Here is a 14,798-nt window from a genome sequence, read left to right as displayed (position 1 = left end):
GTATTAAGTAGCTAATAAACAATAAGAGCTTTTCAAATAAGAAGCTTAAAAATTACCTGTTCGGAACGTTTAATCGAATAAGCTCACAGAGACAAAGTTGTTTCACAGTAAAAAGTTAAATTGCACGAGGCTCCAACGTTCCGTGTCGCAAAATTGTTTGCTTCGAGGAAACTACTAACTTTACAAATACCTAGGAAATCACTAGATTTTTCAACTGCTTCGTCATAGTCGAACGAATCAAAAAGTTTGTATTGGCCAATTCTGGCACATTTCGCAAGGATGCCTAGAGACCTTAGCAGACATGAAAGAGTGCCAGAAATTGAACCTAAAAGTCACCTTCACTAAAACCCATAAATAATAACTATACGAAATACAAACGGTTTAATAATTTTCTATAATGTACTACAATTTTTACCTTTACATTTCGTAACATTAGCTAATCCATATAGAGTTCCAGATTTGGGACTGCACTACTTGTACTACGAGTATTATGTACTTATTCTATGACTGCACGCTCACTCAAATAATAATTCGTACGTATATAAGTACCAACTTATACTTATATACTGCACACATTGAATTACTATGTATTACTACATAGTAATTTAATGACTGTAGATTTGTTTGACCGACCTCTTTAAAACAGATGGATCCGGGAAATCTCTGTCGGTAGAAAGAATTATTTAGGGAGTTTTTCCTTTGTGAAACAAAATGAAAACCTTTTACCATAAGCTTCGTAATCTCACGGGAAATCAGAAATTATAAAAAATAAGAGTTTCTAACAATTTTTTGAGGGTGAATCCTCAATTCTCGCGAGTGAAGGATAATGTGCCTTTCTGCAATTTTTGTCTATATTATGATTAATTTTACGGTCAGTAAGTATCACTAAGAATAAATTTTCAACAAATGTATTTTACAATTATCGCACAGCATATGTATATATTCAATTTGACAAAGAAGTATTAGTATATTATATGTATGTTACTTTTCTTTTCTGTCTCTTGTTTCATTGTATTTTATTTGTTTTATGTCCTATAAAGATTTTTCTATTCTATTCTATAGTATGATATACAAGCAAAACAGTAATAAGGGACTTTGAAGTAACCTAATATTTGCCTATTTACTTTACCGTTACAACCAAAATAAAATCTCCATCGTTACATAAAACTTCAATTTAAAAAAAAACTAGAGGCCACGAGTCGCTGTATGCTGGCGCCTCGAGACCGTTGTATTTGGAGGTCCATGCAAGAGGCCTATGTCCAGCAGTCCGACGTCGAGGACGTCCAACAGCTGTAAATTATGAATGATAAAACAAGAGTAGGCCAGAGACTTCCTGCGACTCGTTTGATGTCGTCGTGCTTTCCGGTGCGGTGCGAGGTCACCATTCTAGCACCTTCCGGTGCGGGGTCACCAACGTCCATCGGCCATCGGTTCCACTTCAATGCAGTGAGTGACAGAATGGCAGACATTCTGTTAATACAATATACAAACTTTCGCATTCATTAAAGTAAAAACATGATGTTGCGAACAAAAGTTTTGCATTAATATGCTATATGTAAATACAATGATTGGTTAATTCTTTCCGAAATTTCGTATTTACAATAATTTATCATTAATTTCCATACATTAATATGTTAGGTTCTGATATAAGTATAAATACTGTTTGCATTGTCAGTGTTGATTAATTATTTACAGTAGAATTACGTCATTATCATATTTATTATTTCATGTTACTGCTAGCTTTGCCTACCGGCTTTGGCTTCATTACCTACCGATATTTTTGATTTATATTTATAAATGATGTTGTTTGTGTGACGACGTAGGTGTTTTCCAATGTCTAGGAGGTTGGATACTTATAAAGTATTTTAAGTTTTTCTATGTATTTTCATAGCTATCCATCGGTCATAAGTACGGGATATCACTCAAGGTTATTCTCTGCAACTCTAGGATTTATTGGTAGATCAGATAGGCTTTCATTTAATAATCGCGTGTTTTTAAATCCGCTTTGACTCTGTTACCCTCAAATTGTCAGATATTCGAAATTATTTATTATTAGATATTCTTTTTATTTAACCTACCTTACGTGCTGGTTAGTTAGTATTTCGGATTATTTTTCTTTCGAGTTGTCCTAAGCGCATCACCAATGCTGGAGCTTATACCAGGTAGAGGTGTTCATTAGGAGGAAAGGTTTCTCCTTCGCATGAAAGGGTCCATTCATACCTTTTATTGTTAGTCGAAATTTCTTCAAAAGAGTCAGAATTATTTCGGATTCGGTCTGAATGCTGTGCGGAAAATGCCTGATGTTGTCTATCCGAATAAACAAGCAGCAAAGTAAGTCATTACGACACATTATGTTGCGTGCAACACATAATTTGCACTTTGCTGTCACGATTTGCCGGCAGCTATAAGTCCACGCAAGGAGGGTGAGCTTAGAGCAAACTTGTCTTTAATTACCTTAAGAGTTCTTGCACCCTGTGTGAGTTATTAAAGCGACTTTAAAAGGAGTAGCGCATTAAATAGCAGGAGAGGAAAAATATTATTTATTTTTACTATTTTATCACTACTGCGTTCATTTTACTCCAGTTGCAGTAAGTAGATTTGGTTGAAACACGTGAACAGAAAATGGAATATGTATTTGTATGTAGGTATATAAATCAGTAGTTTTGTTGCAACTTGCAAAGCATCTATTCATTTATTCGTTTATTATCATTCAAGCAATACCATGTATTTTACATTATATAATATAAAAATTATACTAGTCACACTTTTATTATAATAATGCAAGCTATGGAGCCCAGTTTGGGCGTAGTTGTCGAGTGAGTGATAGGGAGATCGTTTTTATTATTCTCTATCTACATCGTAAGACGAATTATTGGACGACAATAAAAATGTGTCGTTCCAGTTTTTCCCTTCATTTAGAAGAGAAAATGCTATATCCACAAAATATCTGCCTTTTTCTACGATACTACTTGATATATTAATAATATTAAATGAGATAAAAGTCAAAATTTTGTCATATTTATATTTCTGCTACAAATTCATACGGCAATGTGTATTGATTTTACAATTGCTATTGCAAAAATACAATTTTTGAAAGTGAAATAGAAAAAATACTTTACATTAAATTCTTAAAAAAAGTACTTAAATATTAAAAAAAAACAATGTTTTGAAAAATTTAATTTTAGTCTCTAGCCAAGCGAAGCTGGTTCGGGCAGCAAAATATTTTTGATCATCCATTTTTTCTGTTTAGTTCCATCCAAGAATTTTTCTGTTTAGTTGCCCGGAGTTGCGAGTTTGTTTGTTTTAGAATCTTACCTTACCTCGGAGAGCATGTCCTGCCGGTACGGTGCAATATCATTAACATTGGATGGTAATCATAAAGTATTGAGTCAAACATAATGATATTATGTTTGACTCAATAAAAATATATGCGCAAAACCAGCGTGGTTTTTTAGTTTTGTTTCTTTTCAGGTGAGATTGTTGTCAAGTTAGTCCTTGACTACAATCTCACCTGAGTAGAGAGGCCTGGCCCTGGCGTGGACCATTAAAATTGGCTAATGACTTTAGTTACTTCCTTATTCGGCTGCTGCATCATCACTAGCTAATGTTATTAGGTGGGAACTTGACTCCTAACTTCTCAAAAAATAAATAAAAACTCAGAGATTGGAATTAAAAAAAAGCTCATTACTTCCATCTGTTTACACGACACGAAATGTGAAAATTAATTGGATAATGTTCAGTTTTATTTCGTGGCCTCGGAAATATCACCCGTGAAAATGAAAATAACTCTGCATTCGGGAAACTTTATTGTGTTAACTTGGAATTAACAAATGAAGTAATTAAGTAAATAATACTTTAAATGTAGTTGTAAATTGAAATCTATAAATAATATTTTTATAATCTTTGTTATTGAATTATAATAGCAAAAGTAATAATTTCAATAGAGATAGGTAATTATTAAGTCAGACTTGTTACACCTTAAAAAGCTCTAGATTGGCTAAACAGAATTGGATGTAATTTGGCACAGATATAAGCTATAGTCTGAAATCGCATACAGACTGCTTTTCTTTCCGATATTCTCACGGGAACGGAAATCAAATAATTAATTAATTAAATATTTAATAATTCATAATAATTATTCACACAGCAATATTGTATTCGATAAATCGCCAATTAGCATGTGATGTTTTTTATTCAGCCAACAACAAATACATATTACTAATAAAAACAAATAAAATATTTAATAATATAAGTGTAGGTCCTACCTACTTACACTTATATTATTAAAGATAGATTACGATTTTATTTAGAAAATCCATTTATTCGGATAAATTTAAATAAATCGGAGCAACATTATAAATGAAACATAATTATATAATTTACTTTAACAACCATATTGCGCTTTATTAAATTTTTACACAAAAATATTTTAAATAATATTTATTTTGGTTTTACTGGATAATTTCTGTACAACCATTTACAAATTACCAACCGTACATAGGGTAACCGCCGCGTCTAGGATATTGGTAGAAAACGCGCCCGCGCCCGCGTCCAAATCCGCCTCCGCGTCCAAATCCGCCTCCGCGTCCGCGAGGATAACCTCCCATAAAACCAAGTTGTCGAACTACTCTTCTCTTAACTCCTTCTGAATTTTCATTTGGAGAACTATCATTCATGTCTTCATTTCCGTGGTTCAGAGAAAAATCATCCATAAAAGGCAGGAGAACCTTGACCAATGACGTATGAGCTTCCTTTTCATCGATTGAAATGTCAGTATTACCATCGATTCCTGGAGGACGTAAGACCATAGGATGGATTGTTATTTGACCAAAAGCATTAACCAGAAACACAGCAAAAACTAATATAGAAGATATCTTCAACATTTTGATCTACTCACACCGCACGCTGTTTTTAAAATGACTTAGTTCTTATGTTGCTCTTTATATTAAGGTTTTAGGAGGAAAATTTTCCAGACTACATTATTGTATCCTTTACCACGAAATAGGACTATCATGTTATTATTTTTCTTAATTATATTGATCAGACAACTACAAGGTAAAGCAAATTATTTCTTTGTACATGTATATTATATTTAATTAGGTAATACACGTAATACGACAATACATAAGTCACGATTCGTAATAATATAAGTTTTGTTCGGGTCATAAGATTCTGGATTTGTGTCCTTGGTCGCGCTATAAAATATTGATTTTTTTACTATCTCAAAATATTTTCAGTAGAATTATTTGATCAAAGTTACGAAGTTGCCTCGAAGAACATGTCCCTGAATTGGTGGTATTTGCTGTTTGAAGTGTTGGCTTTTTTTAAATCATTATAAGTTTGTCCTTGACTACAATCTCACCTGATGGTAAGTCATGATGCAATTTAATATGGAAACAGGCTAACTTGTTAGGAGGAGGATAAAAATCCGCACCCTTTTCGGTTTCTACACGACATCATACCGGCTTGCTAAATCGCTTGGCGGTACGTCTTTGCGGGTAAGGTGGCAACTAGCCACGGCCGAAGCCTCCCACCAGCCTGGACCAATTATGAAAACCTCAATCGGTCCAGCCAGGGATCGAGTCCAGGACCTTTGTCATGTAAATCTACCGCGCATACCACTGCGCAACGGAAGTGATATAATCACAGAACAAATAAAACACTAACAGCCAGATTCTTTATGTAAAGCTAAAGTAACAGTAAAAGTAATAAGTAGTAAAGAAAACTTTATTTTTCAGTGAATAAGACTGTCACTTTTGATTTATGACGTTAGTTTGACTGTTACTTGCGATGAAGAAACTGGCCGTAAATGTAACATTTAATAAATACGTGAATTTAATAATAGAGCACGCAGAGTATACAAGAATGCCCTCCAATTCGTTTCTTTTATTTCGTCAGAATGACCTCTTGTGCTTTTAATTTCACTGGCATCCATATTCTTCATACCGCAACACAGCATTGCTTCTTCCTTCCCGAAGGGCCTTCCAAACCGAGGTCCGAGTCTCAAAGGAAATTTCTGCCTTCGTCTTTCTGCCCCCATCAGGCGATGCTTCTGCACTCGCCCAAACCTTCCGTTGACGCTGTTGAGGTCCCATTAAGGAGCTTACAGCACTTACAAAATCAGAAAAAAAATTGCTTCACGCCAAAAGTACTTATTCGGGCTGTGTACTAAAAAGTTCTACTAACATAACACAAGATCGTATAAACAAACGTAAAACTCGACTTTAAAATAATACTAAAAGAACAAATAAAGCGCACGTTACAAAAGTCATGATTTCAACGTCATAGAGATCCAGGTTGTTTGTGGCATGTCATAAATCACGTTGTTATCTCCTGCAAGAGAGAGAGTAGAGAAAGAGAGCGAAGGGGCAAAGATACATGAATGGATAGCAGCGTAGTACGGGGCCCGCCTACGCTACACCGTACCTACGTCATCTACGCTTCCTCCCACACAAAGCCTTCGTAATTGTGGACCGTGGGAGTTGAGACAATAATAACGACAAACTTTACGTAATTTGAATGTTGCGCTTTTATGAAATACGATTGTTTTCGTGTCGCTTTGACTTGGAAGAATTTCATTACAGTTTTTGGTGGCGTTTCCTTTGGGAACAAATTTGGGAACTAACGATATTAGAAAGCTATTATTTCTTCTGTTGTAAAGGCTATTGAAAGGGGCTCTCAAATGGTGAAGGAAATACATCGCGAGGAAACCTGCACACCAGAGAATTTTCTCAATTCTCTGCGTGTGTGAAGTCTGCCAATCCGCATTGGGAGACTACCAGCGTGGTAGACTATCGGTCTAATCCCTCTCATTCTAAGAAGAAACTCGAGCTCAGCAGTGAGCTGAATATGGGTTGATAATGATGATGATCTATTAGATTATTATCATGATACTACATACTGCTTACTTTAGAACAAATAGTAGAATATTTGACGTCCTTGACATTTTATTACATAAATAAAATGTATTTTTTTTATCGCATACTGAAAACCTAGTCTCATCATCATCATATCAGCCGATGGACGTCCACTGCATGACATAGGCCTTTCGTAGGGACTTCCAAACAACATGATCCTGAGCCGCCTGCATCCAGCGAATCCCTGCGACTCGCCTGATGTCGTCAGTCCACCTGATGGGGGATTTACCAATACTGTGGTGGTGGGAGGCTTCGGCCGTGGCTAGTTACCACCCTACCGGCAAAGACGTACCGCCAAGCGAATAAGCGTTCCGGTACGATGCCGTGTAGAAGCCGCAAGGGGTGTGGATTATCACCCTTCTCCTAACAAGTTAGCCCGCTTCCATCTTAGACTGCATCATCACTGTAGTCAAGGGCTAACTTGTAAAGAATATAAAAAAAAAAACACTGTGCTTTCTAGTGCTGCCGCGCCTGCGCCATACCAAGACCTTGGGACTCCAACGTCCATTGACTCTTCGAACTCTGTACCCGCTCATTGCCATTTCAGCTTCGCGACTCGTTCAGTTACCGGTGACTTTGGTTCTTCTACAATGCCCTACAATGATTTTACATATTTGATTCGATCGCGCAGAGATACTCCGAGCATAGCTCGTTCCATCGCCCGCTGTGTGTCTCTGAGCCTTCTTATGAGGCCCATAGTTAGCGACCATAGGTCATCACTGGCAACACGCACTGTTCGAAGACTTTTCTTGACTTATAATATCTAATATTTTCTACTTATTATGTGTACCTATTATCAATCGATGTAAATGTTCCAAGAACCCATGAAATATTATTATATTTCATGGGATCTTGGAATTGACATTTCACTCGCCGCCTAAATTAGAACACGACCGGGATCCTTATTCATGACCTCGTTCGAAGCAAACAGTACATGAAAATTAATGTGTGTTTATTCAGTATTCCGTACATGCAGCCGGATTGCGGGAGCAAATGAAGACGCAATCTTGTTAGGCTGAACCACGTTAGGCTCACGGGACTCGTGTTGCATAATATGACGAATGAGCCCACATTTACATCATTTCACTTGCTATGAGAGATTCAAAATGGATATGCGGCAGGCATTATCACTGAGAAAAGATATCCATTTTGTGGCTAGAAAAACTATTTGTATCACATCACAAGGCGAAAGTCTGTGTGTGTGTGTATGTTTCTTCCTTTGCGTTGCGGCTACTGAAGCGATTTGGCTGAAATTTAGGGTAGAAATAGATTATCATCTGGATTAACACATAGGCTACTTTTTATACCGGAAAAACTCATATTTCCCCGCGAATTCCATGCGGACGAAGTCGCGGGCGTCTGCTTGTGATTTTACAAGATAAAGCAAACAGCCTCATTCATTTTAATTTTTTATCTTGGAAAATATATGAAATGCCTATGCAATGAGATCAGTAGAAATAACGAAAATCGAACGAAATCGATTAGAAAAGACAATATATTGCTCCAGACAGGGCCCTTAGTCATGAGCTGGTTCTTGCAACGCAGCACGATCCAGACATTATTATTCCTGGTATTTTAATAGGTCTGCATGTCATTAACCAATCTACGTACATTACTGGTGCGTAGGTAGGTTATCAATGGAGTCATGAGACTATGATATGTACCATTTATTTCACCTAATACACCAGTATGCATAGGAACTTGTGGTGGAGTAAAACCCCCTCTCCTTTAAACAGGGAGGCCTGGCCTTGCTTTTCGTCTTGGCCTTCAAATTGGACTTTCTTTTTATTTTTTTATTCTTTAGTTAGACTACAATCTCAGCTAATGGTAAGTGATGATGCAGTCTAAGATGGAAGCGGGCTAACTTGTTAGGAGGAGGATGAAAATCCACACCCCTTTTCGGTTTCTACACGACAACGTACCGGAACGCTAAATCGCTTGGCGGTACGTTTTTGTCGGTAGGGTGGTAACTAGCCACGTCCGAAACCTCCCACAATTAAGAAAATCTCAATCGGCCCAGGCGGGGAATTGAACCCAGGACCTCCGTTTTGTAAATCCACCGCGCATACCACTGCGCCACGGAGGCCGTCAAACTTACATTACATTTAAACCCGACGACTCAGTTAATAATGCGCTTACTTATATGAATTAAGTGCGTTATCATCGTATTGTACGTATCCAATATCGTGAGTAACTAATCGCAAATATTAACGCATGTACAATATTGAACCATCGTCTATAAGTAAGTACCTCAATATTAATACTCATACTCGTAAATGTTCAGGGTTCAATATACACCCACTCGTTTAGTAAGTGGGTGTAATCAAATCTCTTGGAATCGCCCACTTCCCCGGGTAATAAGGGCTCGATACTGCTTTGTCATTGAAATTACTCCATCCCAGTAACAAAATGGGACGCGTATAAAATTACGTACTGCTATCCGTCACCCGTCAACGTTTCTAAGGTGTCAGGTTGGTGCCACGCTAAATTGAACGTCCGAAAATAGACCTCTAAATCTTTAAGAGATCCGTCTTGTAAGTGGCTGATCTCCCCGGTTTCGCTTGCGTACATTCTGTATCTTTTACATTATCGAGATAATAAGCCTATGTTCTTTTATAGATTATAGTGTATCACTTTACCAAATTTCGTTTAAGCTGTTTTGGCAAAAACGAGTGTCAAGCAAAATGCGTACATCCATCCATGCATCCAAGCAAAATGGGAAGCGTATATACTTGCTGCCATCCGTCAACCGCCAACATTTTCAAGATGTCAGGTTTGTGCCACACTAAATTGAACTTGCGTCCGAATAGTCTTCGTCGTCTTCTTATGTAACGTCGTCTTATGTAAGCCCTAGATGTATCCCACGGTTTCACCCATGGATAGAAAGTTGATGGGTGAAAAATTAAAAGACAAAGCAAAATTAAACAAAAAATTGAATGTAAAATTGAGCAAAATACATATAATAAGCAAAATACATCTTTAAATTAAACTGAAGATTTTTTTTTTAGTCTCTCATTATTCCTGCAATCTGTCGTGAGATTTTAAGTATTTGTATTTGTATTAAGGCGTGTTAAGTGCAAAATCCAGTGATTTGCTCAAATATAATAATGTAGTGTCTATTTCATGACATCTTGTTGGCTCGTCTCTTGAGCCTTTTGAAACTGAAGATAGAGCACAATAGTTGTATGCCTAGACTAGTTGTATGTATGACTAGAAAAAAGGTAAAGAAGGTAAAGAAGAAGATTTGTAGATAGACATGTTTCCACCAATAAATTACACGATCTAGAAAGATCGAACAGCCCGAAACAGAAAGCCTATGAAAGCATTAGGAGAGATTTTTCGCCGTAGAAGTGACTTGTACATAACTTCAAATTTGTAGTAATAATTCCTTAATTTTTTGAGATATATTTTTTATTTATAATTCTTTACTTGTACACCACAATTAAAATTTCAGGTATTTAATTAAGGTTCTAATTTTTACTTTATTTGTTTATTTAATATTTACATGGAAGAATGGATAAACAAGAATTTATTTTAATACAGTGGATTTTAAAATTAAAGTGAACGGATTTCCTATATATTGAAAGTTAATTGGGTTTTTGTTTCTTTTATAAATTCTCAGTTGGCCCCAGGCCGATCCTGGTTATTATTACAATACGCATTGGTGTAACTGAATTAAAAATCAGTGGTTTTTTCAGTTGAACAAAAATTCATTTATATTATATTCAAGAAAAACTACTATAACTACGTGTAAATACGACGTGTAGTTGTGTCTAGTTTATAACTTCACTTTCTTCAATTCTGTGACTTGGCTTTGACGGCCGCGTGTAGCAGTGGGTAGTGACCCTGCTTTCTGCATCCACGGCTGTGGGTTCGATTCCTACAACTGGAAAATATTTGTGTGATGAGCATGGGTTTCCAGTGTCTGTGTGTATTTATACATTATATAAGTATTTATATGTAGTTTATAATTGTATATTAATATTATAATATTATAATATCAACAATCTTAGCACCCATAACACAAGCTACTCTGTATGCTTACTTTGGGGCTAGATAGTGATGTGTATTGTTTAAGTATATTTATTTAAGTATATTTATTCATATTGGAGTAGAGTTACTTGGATTCAATTCTCCGTCTCTACAGCAGAAAAGTGGCGTTAAAAAGGTCGATGATGATGAATATTTCTCGGTTAGACTAACTTATATGGTATATGAGTACAATGCTGGTTAAAAATGGGTTGGCGATATACACTAATTGTTGGGAGAAGGTAGTCGGAGAAAGTGTGTTCGTCTACATAGCATGGCTTTTTTATGTTGGGATCTTGCCTGGTTTGGCTGAGCGGGGAGAATGACTTGGGCGGAGAAGGGGAGATCTACGAGTAGGTAGTTTTAAAGAATATCCATAACCATCCATCGAACACAAGTCCGGGATTTCGCTTAAGGTTATTCTCTGCCACTCAACAACTTATTGGTAACTTTCTTGGTAGAAATAGTTAGATCTAATAGACTTTTATTCAATAACTAGTGGACTCCCGCGACTTCGTCCGCTCATAGACCTCTTTAATCTAATCCAGCCCTTTCAGTAGTATCACTGTAAAAATGGAGTAACTTCTCCCGTTTTCTAACATTTCCCACTGCTTTGCTCCTATTACTCGTAACGTGATTAAAAGTATACTATAACCTGCCCAGGAGTATGAAGAGTAATTGTACCAAGTTTCATTAAAATCCGTCGAGTACTTTTTGTTTCTATAACGAACATACAGACAGACAAAAATTTTACTGATTGCATTTTTGGCATCAGTATCGATCACTAATCATCTCCTGATAGTTATTTTGGAAATATATATCATGTACAGAATCCTCTCTACAGATTGATTATAAGTATAGATTGTGGTTTGTCCCACTTCTGATGTCATTCCGTCTCCAACACTCTCAGAATACAGAAAACCACCAGAAGCCACGTTTAGATGTCATTCTATAGTGCGCAGTGTGTCCAAAAATTGTACACAACAGCCTGCACTCGTCGCACTTCTCACCCGCGTAATGTTGCTAGTACATGAGGCTGTTAAATTTTTCCCTATTTTGTGGTAAAAAATTATAATGTTAAAAGGAAAATAATAAGTGTACAGTTCATCACATTAAATGTTAACTTGTATGGTAAATAATAAAAACAGTGGGTCCGGTTTTCTAGTGATTGCTAAGAGTCAGCAAGAAAATGAACTCTAAAAAATTTAAGACAAGGACAAATAAATAATAGATATAATAAGACGGTTATTATAAAACTTATCAACTAACAAACTAAAGAAATACATATTTACAATAATAATTTTATATATTCCATATAATTATATTATATTATTATTATAAATATGTATTTCAATCGTGTGCACAGTTATTATTATCTCGTCTTATTTCTCTAATTTTTATGTCTCTTAAAATTCAAGTATAAATAAGGCCATTGAATTGGTTTAATATCTTTTAAGAATGTGTTTTGAAGATAAAAATATTTTATTTAATCCTCTTGCTCAAACAAACAAGCAAACAAGTAGGTACACAAACAAACAAAAGACCAAACAAGCACACGAAAACAAACAAATGTGCAAACAAACACACAAACAGACAAGAACGAACGAACTTATTATAATATAGCACGCCATTGTTATTTGTAAAATTTTAAAGCTTTAAGATTATTTTACACTTTTTTTATCTGCGCTGATTACCACAATTTTATTTCAACTTAATTGCCGGAACCTATGCCTACCTATTTAGTTGATTAATATTTTACATAAATAATAAATCCTTGAATTGAAATTAAAAGTAGGGAAAATCAAAACAATTACATTGGCAACACTTACAAAATGAAGTCATCGGTTTCTATGACAACTAAATTCACGTAAAAATTATTCATTATTTTAACATAAGAATATTTATTTGTGCTACTTACACGTGAAATGTGATCCTACTCAGTTTATTTTTTCTACCAACGGCATTTTTACACGAAGGAATAGCACAAGACGGCTTAATTTAATTAAATTTGTCACCTGTATAGCACGTCAAACAACACGACAAACACAGAGTGAGTAATCGTAAAATGTGTAGTTTAAATGGCTTCACTTCTTTGCGCTATCACTCCTTCTGGTGGTTTTCTGTATTCTGAGCCAACACTATACATTAATTATTATGCAAAAGCTACAAAAATATCAACTTTGAAAAAATAAACTAATTTCATTCAATAAAACAGTTGAATAGACATTGCCACACGTCATCCGTTGACAAAAACTGATTGCAACATTTATATTTCTGAAATAAAAAATGGGAACAAATATTTCCTAATTGGACAATTTAATAGGGTAAACAAAATAGTAACGAACGTTTGCAGAATATTGAATTTAAAATTTTGTGTTTTATTAAATTTAAACAAAGGGATACGATATAAAATTGTATTATGCTCAAATGAAATGGAATGGAATGATTCAAAAATTCACATTTTTATGTGATTATTTTTTTAGGATTTTCGTGACAAGGCTGGCTGTTGTACATATGCCTGTATGTTTTAATTTACCTATTATTTTGTATTCTTAGTTCATACAGTGAACAATAAAAGTTAGTTATTTTAATTTCATTTAATTATTTTGTAGTTTTTCTTCTTTCTTGATTTTCAATTAAGCTCTAGATTGAAAGGCGTTGAATAGCAGCTCGGAGTATTTTAGGACATGTGTATACATTTTCATATTGGCCATTTCTTTTTTAATCTGATCTTTACCTTTTTCTATAGTCGGAAAGACTGTTCTAATAAGGTGTTATAGTATTGTTTATACATAAAAGGATGTTCCCCTATCGGGGTATAGTCACTTGAGATCAGGTATCTTTGACTTAAAGTGCCCAGCACTAAATCAATCTTTTATTGTATTCGTCTACATTTTTAAGTATATTAATTATCTATATTTACTAATATTATAAATGCGAAAGTAAGTATGTCTGTCTTTCTGTTACCTTTTCACGGCTAAATGGCTGAACTGATCAAAATGAATTTTGATGTATTGGTAAATGGGACCTAGGAGCAAAACATACAGTACTTTTTGATCCTAAAAATAGAAGGGTGAATTTTATATGAAAAGTCCTTCATTTATAGAGTTACATTTTTAAAAATATGTTCATGAATCATAAAAAGATACGAAGTAGGTACTCGTATAATGTGATTCAAGAATTTTTAAAAATTCAACCCAATTCAACTAAATTCAAGTAGTGAAATAGGGGTTGAAAGTTTACATTGATTTGCACACGGACGAAATCGCGGGCGTCCACTACATTATCATCATCATCATATCAGCCGATGGACGTCCACTGCAGGACATAGGCCTTTTGTAGGGACTTCCAAACATCACGATACTGAGCCACCTGCATCCAGCAAAGCCCTGCGACTCGCTTAATGTCGTCAGTCCACCTGGTGGGGGGTCGACCAACACTGCGCTTACTAGTGCGGGGTCGCCATTCCAGCACCTTGGGACCCCAACGTCTATCGGCTCTTCGAACTATGTACCCCGCCCATTGCCACTTCAATCTTGCAACTACATAGTACACTACATAACGTATACTATTATTTACCAACAGAGTAATATATGTTTCTATAATATAAAATGCACAAAGACAAAACTCCCTTATCAAGAACATGACACATCTTTTCGTTCTGTTTACTTTTAGACTCAAACAAACGTCAAACACATAAAAAGCTTTTACCGTCTGAAAATTGTCGCACCAATAAGAAATTCTAGAAACGACGAAGCGCTGTTGGCTTAAATTTCGTCCATTTATTTTCATTTTACGTGGGAGCAAGTTGTAAAGTTGCCAGTTTAAAATAACTTTAAAGTAGAATAAATA

The sequence above is a fragment of the Bicyclus anynana genome, chromosome 5 (genome assembly GCF_947172395.1).
Source record: "Bicyclus anynana chromosome 5, ilBicAnyn1.1, whole genome shotgun sequence".
In the NCBI taxonomy this organism is placed as follows: Eukaryota; Metazoa; Arthropoda; class Insecta; order Lepidoptera; family Nymphalidae; genus Bicyclus; species Bicyclus anynana.
This window is presented reverse-complemented; position numbering follows the sequence as displayed.